Below are 12,493 nucleotides of genomic sequence, written 5' to 3'. Positions count from 1 at the left end.
GCAACTCCATACTTTGACTATTCATAAAAAGTTCGAATTACACAGATCAAAATTAAGCAATAGAATATGTATTTCACAGAGCCATTTCAGTGATTAGAACAATATGCAGCTCCTACCTTAAGTCTCATTTTTTTGTCATTTCAAAATTATGACAGGGCATTATGAAAGTAATGAATTTTGAGACCAAAAGACCTGCCAGTTATTTTAAGCAGACATAATGTAGACTGACTACTAAAAGAAAAGGGAATTATGATAGTCTCTATTATACTTTAGTGATTTATAAAAGTATGGTCAGTAAGACCTATCTATAGTTAAGATAACTAACACATCTTATTCAAGTCAGAATAACAGGTCTATTGTACTAGCAGCCTACAAAAATGTGTGATTTTTGCACTCATATAGAAAGAAAACAAACAAAAAATAATTTTATGGTTTGGCTAGTGTTTAGTCCTCAGAAGAATCCAGCAAGGAATAAAATGTAAACAAAAATTGCATGCAAATCTCAGTAGTTATATGTACTCTTTGCTTGGTGTGATCTTTCCTTATTTCAAATGCCTGAAAAGTTTTACAAAGTAAAAGCCAAATAAGAGTTAAGATTTTGCCCCCTATCTTTTTTCATGTTGATAAGCAGCACTGGGAAATTTTACAGGATTAGCAAAGAGACTATTACTAGATTTAAGAAATCCTTTGAGAGAAAAAATGATATGGAAAAGCTCACTGTAGGTAGAGGTTACTTTAAAAATAAGATGAAAGAAAAGCAATGCTAACACTAGTGACAAAAGGATTTAAGAGGTCTTCTGGAAGCAACAAGATGCTTCATTTTAATTTCAGGCTTTTGGAATAATTTTAGACAAATCCGAATAGATGAAAACAACAATTATATTATAGGGCCATGGAATGAATGCCATATTGGAAACAATGTGCTTTTTCCATTAGGAGGACAATGGGGGAAGAGTACTTCAGGTTCTGTCAGAGTGGGGGAGACAGGATAGCAATGGGTAAACTTTGGATTGGGTTCCCAGTGACCTTGGTATAAATAGTAAAATGTTAGGGGAGTCATAGTAAGGAAAATATTCCAATAAACAGTAGGAAAGCTTGTTGGGGGCACAGTAAGATAAACCCCAAATAGGAAAAGAACCAAAGAAGAATGTACCTAAGAAAGTTTTGATTTTTCAAAAAGAGTTAAATGAGAGCACCAATTTCAGAATCATTTTGATTATCTGGGCAAAATATAAGTCTCCTGTACTCCACACACGTATCTCGGCCAGACCTGGAGTATAGGTTATCATCAACTTCTCCTATTAGTTACTAGAAATGCATTTTTTTTTTTTTGACAAATAGTAAATCTGCAGGAGGAAATATAGCTTTAGTTATGCTAGAACCATTTTCAGATTCATAGATTCATGGAAAATAGAGAGAGCATTTTGCGAAATTATTGAGTCCACCCCACCAACAATGCTTAACCCAATATTTATGTAACCATCAATAAGGTAGATGCACAGTCTCTGTAGTTAATTTCTTTGGGTGTGTCCACACAAGTGCACATGTGCATCTTGCAGCTTCTCAAAGCCCTTCAAGATGCTGCAAGAAGCACATGGAGGAACAAAAAAAAAAGTTCCAGGGGTCGAATATCCAAGGGTCAAAAAACCCCACAGGGATGAGGAGGGGAAAGCAGGGCAACTGGAGGCTCAGCCAGAGCTTCTCTATGGCTGTCCCTTGGCCTGTGCTGAAGCATGCTATCTGCCCATGGAGGGAAAAAAAATTGTGCCAGCTGCAGGGAGCTGGATCCAGGCTCCTGCTGGTAAGTATGGGGGGGGTGGGGCTGGAGGAGGTGGGAAGAGACCATGGGGGGGCCCTGCTTACCCCTCTCACTCCCTCATCCCCTCCAATGGATGTCCCAGACAACCCTATCCCCAGCCTACCAACTGAGCCCTGTTACCAAATTTGCCCATTACTTTGGGGTGTGCTCATTTATTAGGGATAGTTTCTAAGGTCTTGGTGATTCTGTCAATGTGCTGCTAGTGTTACTATACAGAGCTGTATTTCTCCCTTCTGCAAGCCCTCACCCCCAGTGGAGCTATCTTGCAGGACTCAATCTCAATGGGACTGGGTTCCTCCAGTCACCAAATCAGTCATACACACAAACACACACAAATTAATGTGACACGCCTGACCTGGCCATGCTGATCAGCATGGACAGGCTGACACCCTCATATGCCAAGAATCAGTTCATAAGAGCAACAATAAAATGCAGTCAGACACAAGCACACAGGTAAACAGAATCCCTCTGAATCCGGCTGGGTGTCCAGCTGACACCCTCATGGGCCAGCATTCAGTTCATAAGGGCACATCTGAGTCAAACTGGGTCAATCAGCCTGTACAAGCTGATCCCCTTATGTGTTTCAAACTCAGCACGTCCCAATCTTTGGCCTCTTGATGAGCAGACCCCACAATAATTTCGGCTTCACAGGGATCTTTAGGTTAGGTAAAAGAAGCGTTGCTGCAGAGCACGGGAGGAAAAAGAAGCAGAGAAGGAAAAATATACCTAATTACTACCAGTTTGACTATAAAAGTTATTTATTGCTAAGCATATGAAATATATAATAGTACTAGTAGTAATAGACATGCAAAAGAAAAACAAACACAAACAATGACAATACTACCCTGGTTTCACTAAGTATTTGGGGAAACTTAGCTCAAGCTTAACTAATACAGTTCAGGTTCAGAAGTTTATGCCTGGAGAGAAGAGAGAGAGAGCGAGCGCTGGGATCTCACCTAGTCCACGGTACTCAGGCTGCAAAGCTGACAGGCACAGTCCGTAGCACAATCCCTGAAGAGAGAGATGATCTGTTCTTCCAGCATCCCAAGAACGACAGGGGATGGTGTCAGCACAGGAGTTTTCTTCTTCTTTCTTCTTCTCCTTCTTTCCTCCTGCTTCTACTTCTTTTTTTTGCAGCACACACACTTACAGATTTTTATACCCTCAGTTCAGCTGCTTCGAAGCACCCTCAGTAGTGTAAATCATTGTCTTTTCTATTGACAAGGGGTGATCTGGTTTGGACCATCTCAGGAAACTGATTGATAATCAGGAAACACTTAAGATTAGGAAGTAACCCAAATACTTGGGTTCCAGCTTGAAATTCCTATGGATGGCAGATATACTGATGGCATATCTCATGGTTTCTTCAGGAACAATAGATAGCTTGCAGCATCAGGATTTTGGATTTTTACTTGTTGTGCACAAGCCTCAGCTTAGCATGACTTTTCCAGATCTTACTATAGTCTTTTAACAGACTTAAAGCAATTATTGGGGTGCTCATAACCTTTTGTGGAGAGGACTCCCACCAGTCGTCTCGGGAAAGATATGACAACACCTGGGATTAGGGCTCCAGCAGGCTGGATGCTGTGATGGACCCTTAACCATTGTTCAAATGTTGCCCATACCCGCTCTGACTCGGTCTTTTGCCTCAGCATTCCCTAACCCGGCAACCGAGTTTTAGTCAATCAAGTTTAAATAGGCCTCCCATAGTGGGACTGGGGAATGTACGGCCCGAGATGCCTATTAAACTTAGAGCTGTGTGTGTGTGTCTGGGGGGGAAAAGTCCTTAGTAAATCCAGATTAGAACTGGTCTGATAAATGCTGAGCTGGGTGTGTGTGAACATAGGTTGATTAATATTTGAAGCACAGATTCCCCATCATGCAGTGCTCCCCTGCTTCTCTGGTCCCAGAATTCACTGCAGTCTCTGCTTCAGGCTTTCTGTTCTCCATCTCTCATGTAAATGAATGGTCATCTGGTTCCATCTCGGATGTAAATGAGACCTAGGGCAGTTGTTTCACTCTTATCACCCTTATCTGGTGAGGGTCTTAGGTGCGTCTCTCACTGCATCTTAATCAGTTTCATTTAGGTAGAGGAGGGGAGGGAGGGGGGGTGAGTCCTTTGTGAGTCAGACAGACCGCATCCTGTGCCAGGGTTGCCCAAGAACACAGAGCTGAGACGTAACAGCCCCCCCCAATTGCTGCCCATCCTGGTCCCATCCCCTGCCTGCCCTCCCCCCCCCCCGAGTCCCCTGATTACTGCCCCAACTGACTCCATCCCCCGGCTGCTCCCCCAGCCCTACCATCACTGCCCATCCAGGCCCCATCGCTCACCTGCCCCTGAGCGCCCGACCCCCTCAATTGCTTTCCTACCTGGCCCCAGCATCCCAACAATTAAAAAAAAAAGAAGTCCAGCACTCACAGGCAGTAGCAGCTGTTGTGGGTGGTGGGCCACTAGGGCCTCATTGGCAGAGCCCTGCCACACAGCATTGGTCTACGAGACAGCAGCAGCAGCCCAAGCTGCCTGACAGTGCGCAGAGGTGTGCAGCACCCAGCCAACCCTGGCCACACCCATTTGATGGAGCAGTGCCAGTGAGGGTTCACTGTGTTGTGTGGGGGGAGGGTTCTGCCATGATGCCCCAGTGACCCCCATAGCTGCTGCTATTGCTATTGAAGGGTTCAGGCCCCCCAGCTTTGGCTCTCCCCACAGCTGCCTGTGCATAGCTCTGGTTCCCCCCTCAGTGGGCCATGTTGGTGGAGCCCAAGCTAGGGCCAGGGACAGGCTGAGTGGGTGTGCTGGCTGGTGTAATGCACCTGGTCCCCTCAGGTGCTGGTGGTCTAGGCTTCAGGGCAGGGCCCTTGCCCTTCCCACCCCCATCTGTGGGGAAGGCTGGCACAGCCTTCTCACAGCCCTTGACCTTGGTCCCCGATGATGGGAGGGGGGGGGCTTGGGAGCCCCTTCGGGGTGGGGGCTGGCCAGGGGCAACCCCCTGGCCCTGTTGGCTCCCTACCAGAGTCCCACCTGCCCCTGCAGCAGAGGTTGCAGTCTTCTCCACCCCTGGGGGGGTTGGTTGGACTCTGCCTCTGGGGTGGAGGCTGCAGGGGCATGCATCTCCTTGGGGGCTTGGCTGGAATCCACCCCCATAGTGGGTGCTGCAGGAAGCTCTGTGGGGGCATCTGCCCCTGCCCCCGAATGTGCCTGCCCTGCCATTGTTTCACATGAGGGCAGGGAAGGCCATAAATAAAAATGAAACATCCTATGGGGCTGGTGAATCTAGTAGGGACAGGCTGGGGTTGTGGGGCAGAAGGGGGATAGGGAGGAAGAGTGCTGAAGCTCACTGAGCCACAGCCCCACAGGAAAAAAACAAGGAGGCCTATGCTTTGAGAATGAGGGGGGGGGGGAAGGGGGAACACACACAAGGGCTGGGGAAACTCAAGCTGGGTTACTCAGCCACACAACAAACACCAGGTCAGGGGGAGTGGATGACAGAAGTTACCACACAAGGGCAAAAACCACACAGGGCAGGATGCTGAGGCAGGTGTAAAAGATGGCTGGAGCAGTGAAGGGGCTTTGTTTGTGGATCTATCCAGAAGCCCCTCAGGCCTTCAGTTGGTCACTCAGCAGCAGAGCAGTAGGCAGGAAGACAAATCAGGATCAGATGCAGTGAGGTAGCTGTGGGGGAGAGTAGGAGTAGTCAGTCAGGTGCAGAAGTTGGGGTGTGGTGCAGTGCAGTGGGCCCCTCCCTTGGGGGTGGGGGGACAGCAGCAGCCCAAGGCAGGAAAGGGTATAGCCAATTTACTCCAAAAGCTCTGAAACCAAGCCAGCAGCTCACAGTAGCCAGAGGCAGGAAAGGGTCTTGCCATCTTCTCCCCAGAAGCTCTTGAGACCAAGCTTGTAGCAACCAGTCACAGCAGCAACAGCCTAGGACAGGAAGGGGCATGGCCAACTTCCTCCCAGAGGCTCCTCCCCTGGAAGCTCCTGAGAACAAGTAGCTCTGAGCTACTTAACAGGACAGCTTTTTGTACTGATGGGGCCAGCACAGGGCCCCAGGCTCTAACTCCCCCTGGCTGCAGATCCAGGAGAAACCAGGCAGGGTTATTTTGCACCAAGTAGCACAATTTGCCCCACACCAAAGTGCATGTCTGGGCATGTATGCTGAGCCAAAAATCCCTGGTTCAAATTTGCACTACTTTTATTTGAACTGCTGGAAGTGCACATGCTTGCCTGTGTGGAATCACCCTTTGTGAGTGCTTAACTCTCTTTACAGTCACAAAGATTTTCCTAAAGTCCAATCTAGATCTTGTCATCAGCATCTTAAGCATCTTGAGCTCATCACTTCTTTCCCTATCCCTGAAAGACAAGGATAAAACTTTTTGTGGAATTCTATTTCCCTTAGCATATTTAAGGGGCAGTTTTATTGTTATCTACCCACCCTTTTTTTGCGTTTACATTTAGCTTGGAGTGTTATTGTAGCTGTGTTGGTCCAAGAGCTAGATAATGGGCAAGGCTTTTCTGTAACTTGAAGAAGGGTACTTTTTTTCCAATAGCTCATCTTGCTCCTTTGCACAGAGAACATATAACTCTGAGCATATAGTCTACACACATGTGTGACTTGTAATTGGGCAAGTTCTAGAAAACATGTTGGGAAGGGGGAAGTAAGCAAATAATTTTATATTTTAGTTCCATTAGATGAATGGTTAGGGGCAGTGTCTCAGGAAGCTAGTGGCCTAGGTTAGCTAGACCCACTTCATCCAGAGAAGGGACTTGAGTTTGCAACGGTTTTGAATTTCCATCATTCTGTCCCAATCCCACTGATCAGGAATCACCCTGACCACTTGCGAGAATGTGTTCTGAAACTGAGTCACTGCTCCTGACACTCTAGAGTATTTGGATAAAATTCAGTTTGATGGAGACATTTTTCAAGAATATAGGCTAGAGGGTAGGATATTGTTTAGTAGGTGGGAGAGCTGGATTAGAATCCATTCACGTAGTGGAGAAACTGAACCTGGTTCTCCCATATCCTAGATGAGAAAGGTGATCACAGGGCCCATATATATAAAGACACAGGTGAATCTGGGTCTCACTTTCCCTGGGTTGTTTTGGGTGTGTGTGGGGGGGGGGGTGAGGGTTGTTTGCTTCCACCCCCACCAGAAAATACTTAATTTTGTGTGTATATATATATATATTTTTTTTTTCAGGGACTGTTTACCTGGACCCCCCTCACCCCCCTGTCACCCCCTCTCACCTTTTGGTGCCAGCCATGTAAAGACTCTTTCTGCTGCCACTTCCTCCTCCTCCAGCCTCCAGTGCAGGGGCTCCCTCCCCCTGCCCAGCTCCACCTTGCAGTGGGGCTTCCCCTCTCTGTTCCCCTCCCTTCCTCCCCACCACCTCCCCATCCCTCATGGCTGTTGTTAGGGCCAAACGGCAGGGGGGCACTGCCACCATGACCGCCCCCCACCTCCACTTCCCTCCCTTCCTTCCTTCCTTACCAGCTGGCCTAGACAACAGCTACTACCATGATGCCCCACTTCATCTCCCCCCACCCCATGCCCACCCAGACCCACACAGCCTCCCTCCCTCCCCACTGCCTCCCCCTTCCTGCCGGCTGTTGTCAAGGCCACCTTCCTGCTTCCCTCCCTTGCTGCCAGCCACCCAGCCCTGACAGCAGCCACCACCATGACCCCTCCCCTTCTCCTCCCCTGCCCCGCTCCCCTCCTTACCTCCCTGTCCACTGCCTCCCTCTCCCTTCCAGCTGTTCTGATGGGGTATTGGGAACAGGTGGCAGGGGGGCATGGGGAAACCCTGCTGGTCACGTGGAAGGGGTATGTTTGCCATCACTAAAAACTTCCCTGGCAGTGGCTCAAACTTGGGCCTGCACAGCTGGGCCCTGCATGGCCAATCACTGCCCACCCTTTCAGCAGCACATGCGCAGTTGGCCAAAAGCATTTTGGACAGACAGACATACAGACATAAATATTAAGCCCTTTATATATATATAGAATGAATACACACACACACATACATGTGCTCACCAAAATGGCAAGGTCATAACTCCTAGGTCTTGAAAACAGGCTATCACAGGGGTGAATAAGCACTTGGCCCCATGGCCACATAGGCTGTTTGAGTGAGCTGTCACCTAAGATCATCACCTTTTGCCTTTCACAATAACTAACCTAAACTCCCTATGTGGTATGGGGCCCTGGGCAACAGTGTTCAGGAGTGGGATTGGCATGTGAGTGTGGGATCACGGAAAGCTAAGGCAGGCACAGAGACCAAGCTGGCAACTGGAATAAAAGACAACAAACAGATCCTTCTATGGAATACTCTGCTACGAATACAGACTCCTACTAAATACTCAGGGGCAGCCCACGGCTGATGTCTGGGAAAAGGCAGAACTCCTAAATACATACTTCATGTTGGTATTACTGAAATCAAATGGGGGCTTTTCACCTGACCAGAGGCCAAGGGAACATGGGGAAGAAAACAGACTACACAAAATCCATCCTGAATAGGTGAAGGATCTCCTACAACACCTGGATGTTTTGATGTCTGCTGGGCTCAACAACTTGCAACCAAGAGTCCTTAAAGAACTGGCTGAGCTTATAGCAGCACCACTGGCCAAGCTGCTTGAAGAGTCATGTAACTTAGGAGTGGTCCTGGATGACAGGAAGAGGGCCACTGTGGTACCCATCTTTAAGAAAGGGAAGAGGGATGACCCTGCAAACTACAGACGAGTTAGTCTGATCTTGGTCGTGGGTAAAATCTTTAATTTAATATATATATATAAAATTATATATATATATATATATATATAAAATCAAGGAAGCATCAATTATATATATATATATATATATATATATATATATATATATATATATATACATCATATGATGTATACATCATATGATGTATACATCATATACATCATGATATATATATATATATCAAGGAAGCCTTCAATTAAAAGCTGATAACAACTGATAGGGTGTTAAGAAGCAACCATCATAGCTTTGTTGAGGGTAGATCATGCCTGACAAACCTTGTGTCCTTTGTGTCCTTCTACAAGCAGATAACTAGCCATCTGGACAAGGGACAAAAGGTTGATATGATTTACTGAGACTTCAATAAAGCCTTTGTTTCTGGTTCTCACAGGATTCCCTCAAATGAACTGGAGAGTAATGGGCTGGACCAGTCTACAGTGAAGTGGGTGGACAATTGGCTTAGAGGCTGCACCCAGAGGGTAGTAATCAATGGGATGACCTCATCCTGAAGAACCGTCTCCAGTGGTATCCCTCAGGGATCGGTGCTTGGACCCGTGCTCTTTGATATATTTATTAATGACTTGGATGAGGACGTGGACAGCTCAGTGATTAAGTTCATGGATGATACCAAGCTGTGGGGAATTGCGGGCACATTAGAGGATAGGGTCAAGATCCAGGATGACCTTGACAGATTGGATTCATAGGTGGAACAGAACCAGGTGAGATTTAACAGGGAGAAGTGCCAAGTCCTTCATTTGGATAGAAAGAATCCTCATCACAACTACACGATGGGTGGTAGTCCACTGGCTGGAATAGCATCTGAATGAGACATGGGGGTCACAATAGACTAGAAGATGAATATAAGCTAACAGTGCAATGAGGCTGCCAGAAAGGCAAATAGAACTCTGGGTGCATCAGCCAACATGTGGCCAATAGATCTAGGGAGGTGCTTCTCTCTCTTTGTTCAGCACTGGTGAGGTCTCAGCTAAAGTACTATGACCAGTTCTGGGCACCGCATTTCAAGAAAGACATGGGTAAGCTTGAAAGGGTACAAAGAAGGGCATGGAGGATTGGCCCTACAGGAAGAGACTCTGGGAACTTGGCCTGTTCAGTCTAATTAAGAGAAGGTTGAGAGGTGACTTGATAGCCACCTACAAGTATGTCAGGGTGAACACCAAGATCTAGGGGAGCAACTCTTCAGGACGGCACCTCAAGAAGGTTGAGAATCAATGGCCATAACCTAATAGAGGGTAAATTCAGGCTAGATATAAGAAATAACTTTTTCTCTGCAAGGGTCACCAGAATCTGGAACACGCTTCCAGCAGAGGTAGTGCAATCACCCTCCTTGGAGGTGTTCAAGATGAGGCTGGACAGGCACCTTGCTGAATTTGTCTGAGCTCAATAACTTCCTGCCCATGGCGGGGGACGACACTTGATTATCTTACAGGTGCCTTTTGGTTCTATGATTCTATCACAGGACCCTGACAGTATGGGGGGCCAAGGCTGGATTAGAGTCATGATCTGCTGCCTTGGTGAAGATTCTGTGGGCAGGGGCATGCAGGGAGTGTATTTCCCTATGATCCCAGCCCTACACACAGATCCCACCTGCTCACACACCCTGCCCACGTAGCTCTCTGGAACTGTGTCCAGAGATGGGATCTTGGGATTGTGACAGTGCAGAGCCAGGGCTGAGCTGGAAGTCACTGCCAGAACTTGCTGGGGGGCTACTGCACCCAAGAGGGAGAGAGGAGAGCTGCAAGACTCGAAAAGGAAGCTCAGAAAGTTCAGGAGGGGAGGCAGTGGCAGGGGACAGCCATATGTCACTGCTGAGCACACCAAATGGGGGACAACTTAGTCTCCTTCCACCTTGTCCTTGCTTGTCTCATCCCTTGGCCCAGGGCATGCAGCACAGAGTCAGGGGAGAGAGTGGGGTGGAACCATCAGTGACTCCATAACCTGCCTCTCACTTGGATGCACCAGGCAGGACTGTGGAAGGCATGTGGCACTGGGGTGCTTCCATCTTGTGCCAGCCTTCAACTTGTTCCAGGATGTCTCTGCAGTGGCAGCAGCTCCCAGTCCTACTGATGAGCGTGGGGCATAGTGGTGTGGAGTGGAGTGGTGTGGGGGCAGTGGCAATGGTGAAAGCTTCCGACCAACCTCCCGGAAGCAGCCCCAGATGCAGTGTCCTCAGCGGGGCTCCTGCTGCTGCTGTTGCTGCTGCCCCTGCACCAGTCTGCTCCATGCTGGTATGCCCCAGGCTGAGCTGGTGAGGTTAGAGGCTGCCACTGCTGCATGGCATCTCAGGTTGAGCTAGAGGCTGGTGCAGTCGGAGTACTTGATTGGGCTGAGGGATCTGCTGCAAGCCAGTTGAAATTTCTCTATGGGCTGGATCTGGCTCACAGGGCATATTTTGCCCACTCCTGGGCTATCAGTATCCTTGTAAAGAAGAAAATTGCCAACATTCTCTAAAAATGTCTCTACATGATGTATTGTGTTAAATATGACCCATTTTCTGGTGTAACATTATTTGTAAAAACAAAAGCAAGCAAAGATCAAACAAAGCCAAGGTGAGCTACTCTCACACTGTCATATTTTAGATGCATCACTTTACAAGACTTCTAATAAACAGTACTATTTATGTGTGTGTGTGTGAAAAATCCCACTTGTGTAAAATAACATTATCAGTAGAGTCTACCTTAAAACTAGAACTCCTCTAGATTTGCACTGCCTCAAACACATAAGTCCTGCTCTGTCAGGACAGCCCAGCTCTGAAAGCTACTCTTTTTGTTTTTGAAATAGTTAACTATTCCCCTACAGTCTACTAACTGAGTTTGTGTTGACACATATTATAGACAAGGACCACTTTTAGCCTATATTTCAGGGGGGGAAATCATTATTCCTTCCTATCATGGATCCAGGGTAGATAGTTTCTTTGTTTTCTTTTTTTTTGTTATGCTTTTTGTTTGATTTGATTTTGGTTTTGAATTTTTGTTTGTTTGTTTTTGTTTTTATTTTCAACTGATGGAATCACAGGATAAAAAAAAAAAAGGCAGTGGGAAAGTGTCTGCAAAAAGTGAGTGACCAAAAATGTCTGACCATGACCATGACAAGCAGGACCAGAAAAATCTTTCATATTCTGCTTCATTTTCTATAATAGCATTACAGCAGAAAATAATTAAAACCCTGGTGTTTCATGTCAAAGATAAATAGGGTCTAGGGATTCTGGGAAGATTTGTTTTCTATCAGAAAAGACTTTTCTGATCAAGTTGAATGAGTGATAAAAAAGAAATTTGATTGAGTACTGTGCTTGAGGGCTTGCTGCCTTATAAAAAAATGAAGTGGGCAGACTTCATGTTGTTTTCTTTTAACCCAGCAGTGATAGTTATTTTGGATAGCCAGAGGTTGAAGGTGCTCTGATAGTCTTTCTGTGCATCAATCTCCATCTATCCCTAACCTTACTACAGATCAAAAAACTTGAGAAATAAACAGATTACCATCTAAAGGTGTCTCTGTTAGGAGACATTGTGCAATTATATCCATCTATTGATAATGTTTTCTTAATTTTAGAGTTCACAAAATTAATAGTTAAGATGAAACTTGTTGAACATTGTTCTCCTATCAACATTTTTCCTCTAAAAACAGTAGATTGCAAGGCTGATGACATTTCTGGTGCACCTTCATCTAAATGCAGGTCAAAGTCATTCCTGTAAGGGCCCTTTACATGTGCAGGTAAAGGTGATGGGATCTAATGCATGGTTCACACACTCGTGTCTCCTGCCATGCCACACTTGCATGGCAGGAGGCACAATTGTGGGATTGTGCATTAGATTCCATCATGCCTTATTGCCAGTGCAAGGGGAGCCCATCCCTTCCCCCTGCACTGGAAGAGGCAGGTTCCCACAACTAGGAGTCTAA

Source organism: Alligator mississippiensis, chromosome 1, assembly GCF_030867095.1.
Source record: "Alligator mississippiensis isolate rAllMis1 chromosome 1, rAllMis1, whole genome shotgun sequence".
Taxonomy (NCBI): Eukaryota; Metazoa; Chordata; order Crocodylia; family Alligatoridae; genus Alligator; species Alligator mississippiensis.
Note: the sequence above shows the minus strand (reverse complement) of the source record.